Source organism: Falco biarmicus, chromosome 11 (assembly GCF_023638135.1).
Source record: "Falco biarmicus isolate bFalBia1 chromosome 11, bFalBia1.pri, whole genome shotgun sequence".
Taxonomy (NCBI): domain Eukaryota; kingdom Metazoa; phylum Chordata; class Aves; order Falconiformes; family Falconidae; genus Falco; species Falco biarmicus.
Genome location: NC_079298.1, coordinates 15,976,322 through 15,992,939, shown reverse-complemented (window position 1 = coordinate 15,992,939; position 16,618 = coordinate 15,976,322). Strand labels below are relative to the sequence as shown.

General features: G+C 37.5%; 1 protein-coding gene across 1 annotated transcript in view; it reads right to left on the bottom strand.

The window, feature by feature from the left end:
* The window catches only part of AK5 (adenylate kinase 5), a 99,978-nt gene that overhangs the window by 49,140 nt on the left and 34,220 nt on the right, over window positions 1–16,618 (bottom strand). The window lies entirely within an intron of this gene.

Genomic DNA, 16,618 nt, shown 5'->3' with positions numbered 1-16,618 from the left:
ATTTGATTTATTTCTTGAATTGAGGCCAGGTACATTACTGTGGAAAAGGGGAACACTCTAACTTCAAGTTACAGAAGCAAGCAAATAACGGTCACACCAGATGGCTGTCATTCAGTGTGTGCCCTGCTATACAAGTCACTATTTTTCAATCATTCAGTATCTTCAGCGTGATATGTTTTAGGAAGCAGAATGAACCCCAGGGTGGAAAGCATTACACTAGCAATTCCAAGCTCATGAACTTCACTGGGTTTTTTCTTCCAAGTCCACGGCTACTGAGCAAGTTTTCAGTTGTCTTGCCAAAGCTGTGGATCTCATGGTAAAAATAATAGGTAAGGAAAAGCTGTGGAGAGAGAAGTTCAAACCCCACCAGGAACTTTGCTGCAGAAGCTAACATTTATATATATGAAGTTATTTTCCAAATATCTATTTCAGAATATAACATGGTACTTAATAAGTTACCTTTAGAAAGATACTGAATTGCTTGTCTAACACCCCCCACTGCAGGATCAGTATCACTCCTTCCGTTATGCCTTATGATGACATATATTACCTATAATACTGAGGCTGTTTTGTCACTGGTAATGCAATTTGCTTTCTTATGGAATTATACATCACCTCAATTTAAACTCAGAGGCAAATATCAGCCCAAGAATAATTATTTAGAGGGGCAGATGTCAGAAATAGTTCAAAAATAGGGAAAGAACATGAAGGAGACAAAGAACAACTCTACAAACTGGGTCTGTGTGAACAAAAGAAACTGGAAGCTTGTGGGAGGCCAGAGTATACTAGAGAGAGGCAGCTATTGTAGAAAGCTTGCTGCCAACAAGCTTAACTCTCAGCACCTGTCCAAGTACTCAAATCTTAACTGTTATTAGTCTCCATTTAAATCTTTACCATATTAATATTGAGCTTTATGCTTAGCTTAGCCCTAGAGTTAATTTCCATCGTAGATGAGTGTACTATAAGTATCAACACATGGAGTTTTCTGACTGGTTCTTGAAATGGAGTTTCTGGCTCTGACCCCGAGAACCACTGAGAAGTTCATCCTGTGATACAGCACAGTTGTCGATCTGTCTGGGCAGACATTTATTCTTTTGCCATTCAGTGTTAATCAACACTAAATGCATTATTTTTTATTTATAAAGCACAAATTTGTTTGTGTTTACCTACTAGAAGGATTACATCTTAACTTGTGTCAAAACTGAGGCTTGTGGAAGAACAGGTCTTAAATGAAGTTTTTGGGCTGCTGTTTGGGCAATTTATTATCCATGCACAAAGAGCAGCTTTGGAATTTCCCTGTTGATAAGAACAAGGTTGATCTTGTTGATTGATCTCTGAATTCTTCTGTGCTGGTCTGTATCATAGGAAGTTGTGGGGATATGCTTTTCTTCTGTTGCTTCTCAGAAAAAAAAAATGTGCTTCATTAGATATGCTAGGGAAGATACATAATATGATGTTTGTGGGTATGTGTACCCATAAAAACCAGTCAACTGTAATCAGGTTGTGTCTGATCATTACTGTGTAGGTCACACCACACTTGGAAAGATGACAGTCTTGCTTTCTCATTAGTGACATTCCTTTGAATAATCCAGTTTAACATGAAAAAACATATGATCAATTTTGAAGTGTTCTGAAGGTTCCGAGAATTTGAAACATCAACTTCCCCCATTTCAAGGAACACCAGCTGTGCTTCAGTACTCTGAAAAATCTGGGCTTTGTAATGAAAGCCTATATTGTCACCCAAAGAAAACCAATTATCTGAAGCTTGCACATAGACTCAGTTTTCCCCTCACAAAATGAGAATTAATAACCTGAGCCACAGGAAGGCAAGGTAGTTGTCACAGAGAAATTATTTTTGAAAGAAACTAAGTAACCGTGTGAGTTCTGCACTTCACTGAATTGCTAAACATTTTAAAATTAAATCCTTTGATAATTATTGGAAGCTTGAATAAAACATAAAAGGTACTCAAACAACCCTATTCACAAAGAACAAACAGCAGTAAAACTCTCATTTTTAGCAGAACCTGTCTAAATCAATAGGTTGCTTTCCCCACTGAAAACAAATCCCTACTAGCTTCAAAACACAGCTCTTTGCAACTAAATTATCTACTGGTGTCTTTATGGATGGCTCAGTTCAATAATAGTCAAGGGCTATGTTTTATAGAAATACAATTTTATTAAACATGCCACTGAAAGCATTTGCAATACACAAGACATATTAACTGCATTGTTATCTGAATTGATACAGTCTTTATCAGTGATACAGGAAGAAGCGAAGTATCTCTTCCCTGTGAGGGCAATGGGGTTTGAGGTCTGAACTCACTCTACAGCGTATCCCTCAATGACGCATTAATGGGGGTTTTTGTACTTTGCTATCTCTGCTTTCTGGGGGCAGGAAAAGATGACGGAAGACTTCAGAGGACAAGAGAATCTCATTTCTTCATGAAATCAGCCTAAATCTCTGAGCCAAAAAAGGTTTCACAAACCTTTCTGAAATACGTTTTGGGGGCTATGTTTGGTAAGAATCCAGAAACGTCCTTCCCTTGCCCAACACATAGAAGCTGTGGGGCAGCAATGTCCACATCACTTCCATGATTGGTCCTGCTTCTAAGATCTATCTCCCTGAGACAAAGGAAAGTACAAGAGGCTTGTTCTACCTTCTCTCTCCTCAGTCTGTTCAATAATGCTGCTTCTGTGGGAAGAAGAGGTAACACAGCATCATTTAGGAGGATATGAATTTAACACACACACACACACTGTAGTTACACCACACACCGTTCTGCTCCCAACTGGTTTGGGGGAACACATCCCAAGGATTAAAGTAGGAACTTTAAAGATCTCTGAAGTCTCCAAGGCTTCCTTTTAGCTCAGTTTCAGGTAGTTTTGTTTTGCTCTGACATCATGATTTAGTAAAGAAATGACTAATTGAAGTCATGTACCTCTATATATATTGATTTTTTTATTTTGTATTTTTCTTAATAAATGATGACTGGCATAGTGAATTTTCTGGAAAGTTTATCCTAGTTTCACGTGAACATTGTTGAATTGGAGGATTTGATGCTGGCATAGTGTTATATATAAAAATAATGGAAAATATTTTCTACATTGTAATCTGCATTGTAAATAATTGCTCAAGAGAAAGCAGGTTGTACTTGCTGTTCTGAGAGAGAAAATGATTAGTATTTCTAAATAGGCACCCAACAAATCATAGACAACAGAAAGAGCTTCAAAGAAAAATTGTCTGAGTTGTTGAACATTGTGAATCTCACCGGTCAATGACAAGAAATGGAGGTTTGGTAATACCATGTAAAGAGTTAAAGAAAAAAGTGCACAGGTTTTTCCTCACATCTGTCAGGAGGGTAAGCATCAAGCGAACTGCAGTTAACCAGGCTTTTGGGTGAGGGTGAAGTCATTCGGCCTGGCAGCCCTACAGACTGATTCACCCCTAATGACACTGCTGATCTTTGCAGGTGGTTTATCCAAAATGACAGCCCCGAGATCTTAAATAGCCTTTCAAACTGGAGTACAGGAAGACTAGAAAGAAATCTGGCTGCAGCATACTTGCAGGGAATTCTTGCTTGTGCACTTCTAAATAACGTTAGAAATGGAGAAAGCATTAAAAAAACCCCAAGCAAACAGGTATAGTTAAATAGCATTTGCAACAGTAGATGAAAATATCCTCTATTTTAGAACATGATCGAAGTCAATGAAAATAAGCAATGTCCAAATTAAAATAAAAACATTGGGCTAACTGCTCTATGGCAATATTCCCATCCACCTCAAAATCAAATAGGATTACAGGAACCGGATGATGAACGTTCTATTTGCTCTCTTTGCAGGCAAAGACTCCAACAATAACTGCATGTCTGAGTGTTTTCTCAGTCAATGAAACATATGTCACTTGAAGAAATGCCCCAAATACTGTACATTTAAAGGTACAGGTGATCTGATTATCATACCACACAGTATTCATATATGCTCTTTTGACCTCTTGCCTCAGTAGGAAGTTATTTGTTGCTGATCTTCAAAGCAGGAGTGAGTACAGAGTGCTAAGCCTCCAACCATTGTAGTCAAGGGAAAAAAAAATCACAGAGTTGCTTTGAGTTGTTCTTTTAGGTCACATCATCAGGTACAGGTCTTTCTGTGGCGTTTGACTGTGGAAAGTAGGCCGTCAGACCTCCAGTCATATAAATAGGATAAGGGATTTTTTTTTCTCAGACAGAGCAACTTCTGAAGGGAGTTTTATAGTGAACAATAAAGTGAACAGGAGTTGGGTTGTGCTGCTTAGTCAGAGGATCTAATTAAATGTATGAACAGGACTGCTGAATATAAACCAGGTAATAACACTGTGGTGTTTGGTGCAGCGGTGATAGCTCCTGGATGCTCAATGCAGTGCCAGTATTCACAGCTGATAAACTGGAGGGACTTCCAGACGCGCTATGAGAATGATTACTTGACTACCATGTCTAATAAGGGAAGAACGGGGCTGAGATCAGAGAAGGCTGAAAAATAAATCTGTTTCCTGTACCCTTTCATGGGAAAGAGAAACTTGAGAAGTTATTATATCTGGCAGACAACACTGTAAAACACAAGGATGAAGAGCAAGTGAGACAAATTCAAATCTGAAGCAAGCAGCAAGTTATTCTGATGCCAGTTTCTTTACTGCTTAGTTAATGATAATTGGCAATGGATTGTCCATGAATTAGAAATTTTTAAGGCTGTTCCTAAAAAGAAAAATAGTACTACATTCAAATTCAAATAGGAATTAATTCAGGAAAGTCCGCAGTCTAAAAATCGTTCTACATAGCTGTCACATCTGGCCTTATAATCCATTAACCAGCTATATGTGGAAATGAAACACAATCATTGTTTAGGAAGTAGACATGCATCCACATATTATCACCTGCAAAGTGGAAAAATTTCTTTTTAAATAAAAAAAATAAAAGAGGCTAACCCACAAAAAACAGAGCATGTCTTCTTGTATCACAGTTATCCCATGCTTTTAAAAGACATATCTGGTTTCTAAGTCAGATTGTACCACTGTCCTTGAAGTGTTGGTATTTTTTAGTTGGACGTTGGTAATTCTTTAGCTAGTAACATAAAGAGATTCATAAGATTGAGAAAGTTATAATGATTTTCAGGTGGCGGTGGCTACAGCTGTTCAAAGAACAACTCACTATTTTTATTCAGATTGGTTTAGACAGGGGTCTGCCTCTGAAGGAGTGAAAACAAATAAGAACTAGTTTTATTTTACACTTGGTAATCCTAAAAGATGAAATGAGACACACAAGTGTATAGGTGCTGCTTCATGATTTTCAGACACCCACACAAAAATCCCTTTATTATTGTTATATTATCTACTTTGGTTCTCTTAATAATTACAAGCTATTTGACTTAGCAGTTACTTCTAGAGAACGTTGGAAAAAGTAGAAGAAAAAAAAATCTGCAACATGGGAAAACAGTAAAGAAATATGTGAGAAAAAATATATAAGGTAGGATAAGAACTATTGGGAAAGGAGGCCAGGAAAAGAGTTGAAGCCTTGTATAGGAAAAATAATAAGCAAAGGAACTGAGGAATGAAGCTAAAATGTGCAGACTGGGAGCTCAGGAACATTCCCCTATTATAAAGTATTTTTAATGATACTCTTTTAAAAAAAACTTTCAAAACACCACAAAATGGAGGGGGGGAGTACATAGGGGAGAAATATTTCTTTGTAATCCATTCTCTAGTTCTAATATTTTCTATCTTGTATATAAAATACTCTGAAATCTCAGATTAATTTTTTATATGTTATTGTACCATGTACAGAAGAAAAACTACAACTGAAATTACGCTAGACCTCACCAGTGATTTATAAAAAAATATGCAATTAGCAGAGGTCATAAATGGGCATCAGACAGAAATTTAGAAAAGAAACTGAATTGGGAAGTCTATCACTATTACTGAAATCCTAAGCAATACTCTGAGTTATCTAAAATAAACCACTTAATACCTTATTTTTTACCACAGGAGTTCCACAGAGGATTCATAAATCACTGCAGAGTAATGATACCTCTATTGTTAGACTTTTTTAAGTTCCACTTGATCTGAGTGTCTATTGGCTATGAGTGCTACTTGTAAACAAGCGTGACGGTGAATGCTCACCAGCCCTGAGCAGAGCTGACAGTTTTGTAGGGGCTGTTGCTAGCTTTTGTATATGCCAAACCCATTTACTCAAAATAGGTAGTCTGAAACTACTAACTCGCATAATTTTTGAACACATTAGGTGCATTGACAGAATCTAGTATGGCAAGAAAATATTAAAATTAAACCATCAAATAACATCTTCCAGTAACATTAGTGAGAAATTAAATGAACCCCCAAAAGAGTAAATACACAGTTACATCAGAAACTATCGGCTAATTTAATTGCTTTATACCACAAAATGTGAAAATACAAACATGCACAGCCATGCACACGGACAGGTCAAACCTGCTCTGCTCCTCTAGAAACAGAGATGGACTCTGAATAGGTTTAGAGATTTGTTACAGCTAATATGAAATGCAAAAATTATGTCAGATTCTGGCCCATTCCCACATTAGTACAAAAAAGGATATCTTGTGTCACCTGTAGTTTGATTGCTTATCATCTCCTTTCTCTTTTAATTTGGTAGTACATAAACAATGAAATTTCTACAAAAGAGAGGGTTAGGATTTTTTTGTTCTTAAACTGATTTTCCATTATTTCAAGTTAAACTCAAGTACTTAGTGTCATGGCACACAGATGCGGAGATATTCAGATGGTTTAATTCCCTTCACGGTAAAACTCTGTTAAGCCAGCATTCATACTTGTAATATGGAAGTATGACACCAAGCAAATGGTATGTCTTATCTGAAGAAACAATTAACAGTAAGCAGTAGTAACAGCCTGTCTTTGTAGGTTTATGTGGAGTAATAACTTCGTGCAGGCAGAAAGAGGAAGAAGTTCTATCTTTATGCTGTGATCATGTTGAGCAATACCCTGACTTATATCAGTTTTCAGCTGTTAAAAATGAGTGCCTCGGGCAAAGCAGTGGTGAGAGTTGATGGGAAAGACACCATGCAATTATGGGCCCTTGTAGAGCAGAAAATGGGCAAATTGAAGGAGAGCTAGACTTGATTGGTGGTGAGGGGAGAAATCAATAATTTGGTGGCATGGTAGGTAGAAAATGAACTGGGGGGAAAGCAATTGCTTGTTTGGTAGGGAAGCTGATGGAGGCAGAGAGTGGTGCCACAGAGTGGTTTTGGAACATAGACGCTTTTCGTAATACTAAGATGCAAAGTCTTTCTGTCTGAGCAGATAAAGAGCACTGGCTGGTTAATTTTTTTTTTCCCAGTGAGGATATTCATCTGGATGGCTGGTGACTATTACTATGCAGAAAGCAAATATATTGTTATTTTATTTCTGAAAGCATTTTTGCATCACGTTTTCAGTTTCCTCAGTGGGGCTCTGAGCTTCCAATAGACATTGTCCTGCACTGTATTTGCATCTCTCTAACTTTTTTAAGCTGAAGTCAATTTAACATAGTAATGAACAGTTCAAAATGTTTCAGTCATTTCTCTACACTTCTATGACCCTAAAATAAATACCCTATTTCTATATGAAGTTGTCATTAGGAATCAGAACTGAATTAGGCAGCATATGCATTAGTTCACATAGTCTTTAAGGGACACAATTTGCGTGTTTGTTCTGGGTTATCTGACTTGTCAACCTCTACAAGTAATTTTTCAAACTATAAATACAGCCAACATCTCTACATATAAACTCTCTATGATATTCACTTTGCAAATGATTGAAAACTTGAACCTTGACATGCATTACATCTGTCCAGCAGCTTCTATACCAACACGTTAATTCTTTTTGAAGATTAATTAAAAACAAAGAGATGCTTTAGCACATGTACATACAGAGATGTTTTCTACCTTGAAAGCATAAGCACTTTTTCTTATTTTAAATTACATGCATTCCACCATTGGAGTAATTTTCACTATGCATTTACTTTTTAAAGGAAATTGCCTTTAAAGAGGCAAATGGTATTACAAAAAAACCCCAGAACAGTCAAGCATCAAGACAGATCACTACTGAAGAACTTAAATGGAAAACTGAATTACAGTCTGAGCTAGGAGATGCTCCATGATATATTTGTTACTCTGTTCCTGTAGAACCCAGGAAAACATAAAGCCTGAGGGAGAGATCATCTTACTCTCACCTCTGCTGGGTCTAGAATAAATTGTTCGATTTTTGCTTTAACGCAGCTAACCCTAAAGGAAAGGAAAAGACATTACTGATTACAGAGTCAGGTATCATTGGATGCTGTCCAAATCCTCATACAGCTTTAACAGCCCTCTGTGTCTTAGCTTGCAATATCCTTTCTTTCCTTTTACGTTATTGGAGCTCACTGTGATACTGCAATTATGAAACATCAATGTAAAATTCAGTATCCTGAAACCTAGACAAAGGGCAGAACAGTACAAACAAGTTGCATGAAGCTCAGTCAGTAACGGTCATAGTTCTCAGTTTGTTACATACTAGTCAGTGATGTTTCAGGAAGACCTAGAATTACCCAACTCTTCCCCAAATGCCTTTGCTTTTCATCCCTCAGCAATAATGCTTGTCCTCCAGTAGTTTTTCTTCCCCCTTTATCTAGGAAGACTTCTGATAGGACTTGGAAGTGTCCTTGTTCTTCAGAAGTTCCTGGGAGTTCACCCTATTTCATATAAACCAAGAGACTCTTTGGGAATAAACCAGTTAAGGACCAGTTGCTACAGCATAATTCCCCTATTCCCTCCAGTACCACATGAGAAAAGTACTGGAATGTTCCCATCCCCAGAGCTTCCAGTTCAGTGAAACAGCTTTGATTACTAATGTGTTCAAATAAATTCTTTCCTCAATACCTTTCATTTATAATATTGAGTGCAACAGTACCTTCTCAGAGGGAATGAGTTACAGTAACCAATATCTTTGTGTGTAGAAAGATTTTTCCTGAATGAGGTGTAAAAAATATGTTTTCCCCTGCCTGCCCTGCTCTTGGAGCTCCCATGTCACTGTCCTTTTGTTTGAAACAAAACCAAATTGTTTTCTAGCATCAGCTCCCACAGCATGTATGGATTGCAGACAGGCACTCCAAATAAATATATAGTAGCACTGGTTTCCCAGAAAAGGTCCCTCCAAGCAACAACTGTAATTCAAATATGGCAACTAAAACAAATCTTAGAAAAACTCAGAAATAAAATAAGTTTCTTCCTATAAATACTGTTTTCTTCCAGTGATAGTTTGCACTTTGCTTCAATGAAAAGCATTGATACTGCTGCCAAATACACCAACTATTTCCCTTTCAAGATCAATAGCATTTCTCCTGTTGGCTCTTGTGGCAGAGATTTTAAATGAAAAAATATGAAAATATTCTAGGCATGTCTTTTACCATTAGATGATGTCCTAATGACTATTACCAAAAATACAGTTTTTGCCTATGTATCATCACGGTTTTCTAAGGAAGAATGCTACCAACTGAAAGCTAACAAGAAAAGTGCTGTGTTAATTTCAACTGCAAATCTAACTAGTTAATAAAGCATGAGAACTAATGACTCGGGTGCAAGTACAAGCATAATGTATACCACAGGCTTAAACGTTAGCTGCTGGGGGGGGGGGGGGGGGGGGGTGTCTTTGCAAAATTTGCATTTACTTCAGGACGTAATGTGACATTTGCAGGTGTCTAAAATCTTAGCAATATAGATAATTTCATCTGCAATAGCTGTAGTTATTTGAGGTGGAATTTCAGACTGTAATAAGCAGAACATTTGAAAAATCATTAGCTTTTCTGTCGTCCTTGGAAGACAAAAATTTACTTCCCAGCTAAACAGTTCCTGTATATTTAAATAAATTCTGACCCGGGATACGCAGTGTTTCCAGTGGTGGTCTCTGTATTAACAAACTTTGTAAATGCAATTGGAATCCTTGCTAATAAGCCCTCCCTTGGCCATCTTGAGCTGGAGAGTGCTAAATTTTGATGAAATAAATTATTTATCTCTGGAAGCATAAGTCATGCCAGACTTAGGATAATATTCAGCAACTGTCAGTTTGAGTTCAGGATGGGCTCATAAAAACAACTTCCAATTGTGCTGCCTCAGGAAGGACAAGAATTTTTTTCCTGCAGCAAGAAGTGAGCCACTGCTATTTTAACTTCTGCACCAGAAAGTTCTGTTTCGCTGTCTAAATTATTGGAGCATGTTGTTTCAGAGCACAAAGGAGACTATTTGATTTATAAATGAAAGCTGGCAAGTTGAGGAGATACTGACAGAAACTATTGCTTTAGTCATCACGGAATATGACATTCTTGCATCTAGTATGTATTTTTTGGAAACAAATGTAGGAGAAAATCCCATGTGATTAAGTAGGCTGAAAGCATTTTTTAAATATCATAAAAAAGTGGATGAGGTGGAATAGATTGACATAATTTAACTTTTCAAAAGCTTTTGACAGTATTTCTACCCAGAAGCTATTAAATGAAACATAATTTTAGGGAAGCACTAAGTAACATAATGGATTTATTAAAAAAAAAAAGCATGAGAAATGTCCAAGGGATGTGTTGTCAACAAGCTGTACAGAGACCGGCCACTATATTGATTGAGGAAACAGAAAGTACAAATCAGAAGACTGGAGCAGCTCACTTACCCTGACTAGGGAAATGAGGTCTAAGAAGGGACAGGGATATTGCCAAGAAAAGCATGTAATCATACTATCATAGAATGGTTTGGGTTGAAGCAGACCTTAAAGATCACCTAGTTCCAAGCCCTCTCCCCTGGGCAAGGACACCTTCCACCAGACCAGGCTGCTCCAAGCCCCATCCAGCCTGGCCTTGAGCACTGCCATGGATGGGGCAGCCACAGCTTCTCCGGGAAACCTGTGCCAAGTCTCACCACCCTCACAGGAAAGAATTTCTTCCTAATATCTAGTTTAAAGCCATTACCCTTTGTCCTATCGCTACATGCCCTTATAGAAAGTCCCTCTCCAGCTTTCCTGTAGACCCTCGTTAGGTACTGGAAGGCTGTTAGAAGGTCTCCCTGGAGCCTTCTCCAGGCTAAACAACCCCAGCTCTCTCAGTCTGTCTTCATAGGAGAGGTGCTCCAGCCCTCTGATCACCTTCATGGCCCTCCTCTGGACTCACTCCAACAGGTCCATGTCCTCCTTATGTTGGGGGCCCCAGACCTGAATCACTCCAGGTGGAGTCTCACAAGAGCCGAGCAGAGTGGAGTGGAGAATCACTTCCTTCAACCTGCTGGCCACACTTCTTGCGATGCAGCCGAGGATACAGTTGGCTTTCTGGGCTGCCAGAAAGCAGAAAGACGTTGCCAGGTCATGTTGAGCCTCTTGTCCACCAACATTCCCAAGTCCTTCTCCTCAGGGCTGCTCTCAGTCCACCCAACAAAGGTGCTTTATTTGTGCTTGGGATTGTCCCAACCCCCCAAACGGAAAAATGTCTTAAACTGTAGTGTGTATTGCTGGAGAAAGATGAAAAAAACACCCCAAAGATGAAAAAAACACCCAAAAAAAGACCAAAATGAAGTCTCCATAACCTTGCTTTTAACATAATTTTATAACTTTACCTTTCGCTGTCCACTACCTGTTTGTTTGAAGTTACGGACTAAGTGAGTTACAGAATACTTGAAACACCAACACTTGAGGTGTAATACCATGGTATTAATACATTGTTGAGGTATCAATTGAAAAAGCAAACCAAACACCCTATATTGAGTATTTATACAACATTATCTATAAAAACTGTTATAATTGACCATTGCTTCAATTTACACAGAAAATTCAAACTTTTGATATACTAAAGAAGAATATGCCCCTTTACACTTACTAAATGGTAATTATTTTACGAACTGGGTTGTTTTTTCTGTATTAAAGTAGCTTCTGGCTAGTGTTCTCCATTACTGCAGTTCCTTCACCACTGTTCTGTTTTTCTGTTGGATGAGACTACATCATGGCACTTCTAACACTATGGTTGTTTTCAGTGTCACCTTGTGAAAGAGCAGACAAATATCTGTGAAGCTTCTACCTTTCCATTTCCTGTGTAGTGCTAGTATGGGTTTTTTTCTGACTGTTTCAACCCTTGATTATTTTAGCAAAATAATCTGTCTTACAGCTGTGCAGTTATACTGATTTCTACTAGGATTCTGGCAAAATATGGGCAGCAAATTACAAACTTGTTTTCAAAGTATCTGCTTGCATAATACAAGTCAGCTTAAAGTGTACAGAAGTTGTACCTCTTTCAACTGTCACCAGTGTTGTCGTACTGACTAGAACTCAAATGGTGACTAGAATACATATTTAGAACATCTAGCAATTATCCATTGTTTTTTATTTACCTTCGTATAACAAATGTTTCATTTATATTTGCCTTTTATTCTTAAAATTTTACTGTTGATAAAAGTATTATCAAAACCATTCATGTTATCCAGACAGAGTGAATGGCATAGGTTCTGACACACTTATGGACCCTGGAAAAGAGGTGTGGTTTGGATTCAGGATAGGCTTTAGGAGAAAACACTGATTTGATTATATTTTCTGCTTCTGAACAGTTAAGGAACAGCTATACAATTATGACTAAGAATTAATGCATGTTTATGTTAGTGGTTAAAAACTACTTCAGTACAAGCTTATGGAAGCACTGTTAAAAGTAATTCAAATTGTAAACGGGTATTCTTGCATGCTGCCAAGTCATGAAAATATAAATATATATATATATGAAAAATTCTAAAATTATCTATAGTTCATATCGGCCAAGATATTCTAAAAAAGTTGCAATGTGAATGCATATAAGCAATTTAGTCTTTATTTTTAATATATTCAGTAAATGAAGGAAGTGTCAAGATTCCACTTATAGGGGTAGAACAAATTTATTAATAAGTTTTAACTGATTCCCTGATGTGAACTCAATCCGCTCTTACCTTACATAATGAAGATCCTGGGCACTTGCTTGTGATTTAATTTGTAAAAGGTTTCCTACATACTCTTCTCTAAGCTGTACAACTTCTGTAAACACATAAATAGTCACTGAGGTAGAGAGTGACTCTTTCTACATAGTTATGTCCCATCCTTACTCCAGTGAATAAACTATTGCAACTTCCTATCCCTGTTTAAGACATTTTTATTTGTTCTTTTTCATCCTCAAGCTAAATCATGCGCTTGAAAAAGGTTAGATTTAGGTCTTGATTTATGAGTCAAATGTCAGTCATTTTCCAGTAAATCTTTTTTCAGGGCTTTTTTTTTTTTAAAAAAAAACAAACAAGCCACAACAAAACCCACAAAGTTTACCATGCTTGTGCAATTCACAGGGAAAAAGGAATTTTGCAATTTTGTTTGAACTTTGCTCAATGCAAAAAGAGCAACTGTAACCTTTAACTTAAAGAATAATTAAAATTTATAAGGTATGATATCAGAACGGGCTTATAACAAATTGTTGTGCAGCCTGAATAAGAAGCTATCAAATAAACTCTGTTTAAAGTTCTCTCTAACACAACTGGTTGTTAAGCTAAGGGTTTTAGTAGAGACATCCTTCCAAGAAACACTGACATGGTCTCTGTTACCAAGTCCCCACCTAACCTATAAGAGAATATCCAGATATGTTTAACTTATTCTGTATTACACTCACCCTGCTAAATTCAGTGATTTTTCTGAGGAGTGGTCTCTAGGCTGTAGTTCAAGTATATAATTGTGGCAGTGTATTCCCCCTCCCCTCCTGACCTTTGTTTCTATGGCAATGCTCAAGTGATAGCCACCTGTGGTGGTCAAAATGGATGTGTTTGGTCAGGATGGCTGTATCTGACTCAGAGTGAATTTGGGGGAGACAGATAATAACACAATAGACAAGGGCTAATTTGAACAATGTGCCCACCTAACAGTGCTGGTCAAGGTCTGACTCAAGCCAAGTTTGAAAAAAGCTAACTTCTGTAGTCGGTATGCAAAAATGACTGAGTCAATTAATAGTGGACAGCCCAGAGCCCACTGAGCTTTCCTGCATGGCAGCAGGCTGCGTGCCAGGATCTCCCCTAGAGTAGGGATGCCTCTGAAGGTTACTTCTTCAGGCTGAGAGACTCCTTGCTGCAATAGATTCTTGGTAAGTGATTCATAGCATGCTAAACTTCAAAATGTTAGCCAAGTGGTATAAAGGATTGATTGTGCACATATAATCCTTTAGATCTAAACCACTGACCAAGTCTGAGACTAAGTCTGGATCTAGTTGCACCTAATCTTCCCTCTGAGGAGGAGTTTAGAATGCAAGAGGGTCTTTTCTGAACCACATGACTCAATGGGAGGGTCTCCCATACAGTTCCGTCTGGCCCTGTCCTCTGTGCAGTAAATATCAAGGGTACCTTGCCATCAAATCTTGTTAAACCACTGTCACATTTACTATCAAACTTTGGTAAATTGCTGTTTCATACCAATAAACATATTGGTACTTTTCCCTTACAAGCGAAGTGTGTCACTCCATCCACGACAATAATGAACAGTTCTTCAAACCAAACTCGTTTCAGAATTCACATGGCTCCTGACCTTCTTTCTAAAGTTCAAGAGATACGAGAGAACGTGAATTGCATAAATTAAGAAAAGCCTTTATTCACAGTACTGAAATTGAGCTCATTTGTGTCTTGCACCCCATGAACAGGGTCAGAGATGAAAGCTAAAGTACCCACAAAAACTTTAATGGCCATTACAGCAGACTGAGGCGACATACAGCCTGAAGGACAGCAGAAATAATGTTCTCATAAAAGAAACAGAAATGAGCTGCCTTGGGTTTGTGTGAATCTATATTATATAGAATCTACATAGTAAAATTCTTGCAATAAGGTGCAGACACAAAAATGATTACTGGATTATTTTTTTTTTCAGTATATTAAGGACTGATAAATTTAATAAGCAACTTGACTAAAAACTGTATGTCCCACATTCTAGGTTCCCTTTAGTAAGGACTCTACAGTTACACAGAAGTCTGTTCTTTTTAGTGGAGCAGACCAAAAAAGCACAGAAGGCAGGACACAGTAGGCAACTAGAGGAAAGTATATTTTTAAATTGCCTAATTGGCACCTTGCAGTGGTAGGAGAGGTAGATGACTTCGGCATTACAAAAACTGTATTATTACCAAAACACTATGGATGGTAGAATGCAAGAAAAGACAAGACTTTACATGCCGGACAGAGCAAAAAATTTTGAAGTACTGGTACTGAAAACTTGAATGTGAAGCTTCAATTTGACATTTTGGTTAAAGACAGGAGGAGAAATCTAGCGGAAGATATAAATGAAAAAATGCAAAGATCTGCCTAAATCCAATATAATTTAAGAAATATTTTTAACAAAATGGATCAAGGGGTAACATATGTATGAACAATCCTAGATACATAAATAACTGATCAGAGCATGTTACATTGAAAAGATGCCACATTTTACACATTAAGTCCTCTGTTTGCTATGCCGTGACTGGCACGAATGACTGAAAAGAGATTAACGACTGAGAATGGTGACAACAGTTCTTACTTCACAGAAAATTACAATGATAACTGTGATTGCAGTATTATGGTCATGTCTTGTGAGGCCTCTTTTTGCATTTTATTATTTAAGTAGACTACTGAATTGCAGTATATGATATAGTGACAACGAAGTGGACAGATTAGCTATATTCACTGGCCATTAATGAAATAAACTGCATCCTGTATCAGATGGAAAGGTACAGGTGTTACCCCTGGGAGTAGGAAAGATGATAACTGTGCAAAAGGACAAAGGAAACATGCTTAGTTATAGCAAAGACAAAGTGCAGAAGATTCACAGGAGATTCTTTGCCAAGAATTTTAGGTTATGTCTACATGATATAAGGAAACGCTGTGCAGAGATGTTTGTGCTAACACTAAATGATGTACCACAGTCACAAGAACAAAATAGCCATTCTTAGTGACTACCTGATGTGTAAATATCAGTGAATTTAAGAAGCAAGGATATATTGCTTCAGTGAAGTGCTAAGTTAACACAATAGCAGTGTTTCCTAATTCTGAAGTATTTCACACAGTTCTTCAAAGCACTTCAATGCTTGGTGGATATTCTTTAATTCTATTAGAAATAAAATAATTCCTCCAAAGAGCTATGAGAAATATTCAAAAGGATATTATGCAAAGGAGATACGTGATATGTTCCCTGAGTCACACAATGGATGAGTAGCTTTTCAGCTTTCTCAGTTCTTCACCAACACTGTAGCTGCAGGTCTTGGTGAGCCTAAATGCTAAAATAAGACTCCAGAACACTAGAGAAAAATGCCACAACAGGTCCAGAAGATTAACTACATCAGACTTTCTGCTGACAGTCTGAGCATCTCTTCTTCATTTTGATACTTAAATGGCTTCCATCATTACAATACCTAAGCATTCCCAAATGTGAATAAATTTATCTTTATGATGCATTAAAAAATAAGAAAGTGTAATTTTTTAATAAGTCTCCCCTCTCTTTCATGTACTACTACTACTATAGGAAAGGAGGAACAGGAGCAAATGCTTGAATAAGTTCAGAATGATACTAGATTGTATGACTAGAGGTTAGTTCACTCAGTCT